Source organism: Macadamia integrifolia, unplaced genomic scaffold (assembly GCF_013358625.1).
Source record: "Macadamia integrifolia cultivar HAES 741 unplaced genomic scaffold, SCU_Mint_v3 scaffold2449, whole genome shotgun sequence".
Lineage (NCBI taxonomy): Eukaryota > Viridiplantae > Streptophyta > Magnoliopsida > Proteales > Proteaceae > Macadamia > Macadamia integrifolia.
The window spans coordinates 64,240-66,739 of NW_024868726.1; the positions used below are offsets into that span (position 1 = coordinate 64,240).

Below are 2,500 nucleotides of genomic sequence, written 5' to 3' on the forward strand. Positions count from 1 at the left end.
ATTTATACAAAAGAGACTTGTATCATACTGTAAATGTATAGTAGCGTGGAGTCATTGACCATTTGCTCAAAAAGCACTAATGGACCTCCCTTTGATCCTATAGCTGAAGAAGAAGAAGAAAAAGAAAAAGTAACATTTTGAACTAACGTTTTTATATGATAAGCTTTACGTCCGATCAAAGTTACTTCAAAAGTTAAAAACCATCATTTTTTTTTTTACCTTCCCTTCAACATGCATGCCATGCAACTTGGCCCAATTTCCAAATCCTAGCCTTTTCCTTAGCTTCACTACAATTATCCTAGTCATATCATCCTCAAAGAGAAAATTCATTCCCAACTCCCGAACCTACATTCACTTAATTGTAAACTTTCTATTGCAAGAAATAGGAAAAATTATCACACCCTCCCCTACCCAAAGAAAAAAAAAGAAAGAAAAAACAAATAAAAGCACAGAACGACGTAGATCTGCTTGAATGATATAATAGTGATTATACCAAGTGGTCATCATCGAATTGGTGAAGAACCCTAATATCTATGAACATCGATGGGGTCCTTCCCAAGTACAGGTCCTGAACCATTGCTTTCTTTTGTACATATAATAGAAGGTAAACAAAATTAATTTCTTAATGGACCACAATGAAAACATCAACCAAATTTCTTCACAGACAAACACCACAACTCAAGGCCACAAAAGAAAAGATCTGGATACAATGGTTATGATCTTCATACTAAATATTATCGGTAATGGTATTAAAAGCAAATCACTGCAGCAAGAAAGTACATCTTAGGATGATCTCTGGATTACAAATACTCAGAAAGTAAATTCATACAGCAGTCCAAGGTGTACTTCTCCAAAGAACCAAGGTATGAGAGGAAGGAGTTTCTGTGGTGCAACCTGTTCCATGCATATTGACCAGACTTTCTCTACTGCATGGTTCAACCACCGGACCGTCTCTGAATTGGAAAGTACCTGAAAGAATCAGAAAAACATAATCAGGAAATATGCCGCTGGAAAGCTAGAAGCCCAAGTGTAACGTTCACCATTTGGTAAGAGAAAGACGGTCCAAAAAGCATTGTAGAAAACTGAATTAGAAAGACCAAACAACTAAAACTAAACAAAGATGAAAATACCCTTCTCTGATTTGCTTGCTTTCTTTCCACCTTTTATTCTCCTCCACAGCCTCAGAGAGCAACGCTCATGAATTTTTTAGAAGAGAAACAAAAGCTCAGATTGGGTCAAAGAAGACAGAAGAGGCATATTATGAGGAAACATGATGTAACCCATCTCACTGAAGTGTTAGATTCAACAGCAAAAATTTAATTTTCTTAGTTTCATGCTTAGTAAAAAATCACCTTTCAACAAAGTAGAACCGAAACACTCAAACATGAAGGGGCAACAGCATTACCTGATAGAGATAGATCAAACTTATGAATTAAAAGACATGATGGCACCAATGAATGAAGACAAAATCCACAGCGCCAAGAACACAATGGCAACATGATGTATGATAGAGACCTCAGTTATATCCATCCCTTCTGCCGAAGCACATACCACATTAATTATATGAACACTCAATATGAACTTACAAGTTACAACTACTCCTTCCACACAATTACCAAATTGAATCACAAACATCTTGCAACAGAGAATCACAGACTACTTAAATCTCAGACGTTTCATTCCCTGTCTACTACTATCATTCAATTCTTTCAATGAATCATGCATATACCTATAGATAAAGAGTAATGAATATATATATATATATATATTAAAAAAATCCAAGAGATACAGAACAAGTGTTCCGTCGAAGAATCGGCAAAAGACTTAATAAATCCATACCTATTCTTCTCTTTTTCCAATCAAGCAGAAAAGTAAGTCAAAGCTCTCTGATTCATTAACTGAAGTGTCAGAAAACCTAAAACAACATAATTTCGATTCCTTTTAGACTGAAACTGAAGTTATGTAATCAATGCATCTATCTGCATATTAGAATTCAATCATTTATTATTAGTATTACTAAGTGAAATTAACGATTGAGCAATAAAAACGAAATATTTTCTAACTGCTTTCAATCGAAGATTCTGTAGTGATTTCAAATAGTTTTTGTCACAACCCGTTCACACTGAACCGGGTCAGTGACCGAGTTAACACCGCTTAACCCAAACCTGCCAGGATCATCAGATACTGTATTCCACCACAACATACACAACTAATATAACCTCATCAGATCAACGGAAGACTAAGTTTTACCTGTGAATAATCCCATAATACTTGATACCCGGATAGTGATACAATAATTATATACATTTGGGCCCGAAAGCATGATATATACACAAAAAGAATAAAATTCAATTATCAAGTACGTAAGGAAATCCACAAAAACAATCAGAGTACACAGCTCGGCTCGGTATCAAGGCTAGAGCTCAGCTCGGCATCAAGGGTTGAGCCCAGCTCGGTATCACGTAGTAGAGCTCAGCTCGACCTCAGAAGTGGAGCTTAG

At 35.9% G+C, this 2,500-nt stretch overlaps 1 long non-coding RNA gene across 1 annotated transcript; it reads right to left on the reverse strand.

Annotated features, from left to right (window-relative positions):
• Positions 1–701: 701 nt before the first annotated feature.
• On the reverse strand, positions 702–2,237 carry LOC122066539. Its single transcript, XR_006136394.1, has 2 exons — positions 1,131–2,237; positions 702–969 (listed from the first exon to the last, which is right to left on the reverse strand). It is a non-coding gene; the product is annotated as an uncharacterized LOC122066539 (long non-coding RNA).
• Positions 2,238–2,500: the final 263 nt, after the last annotated feature.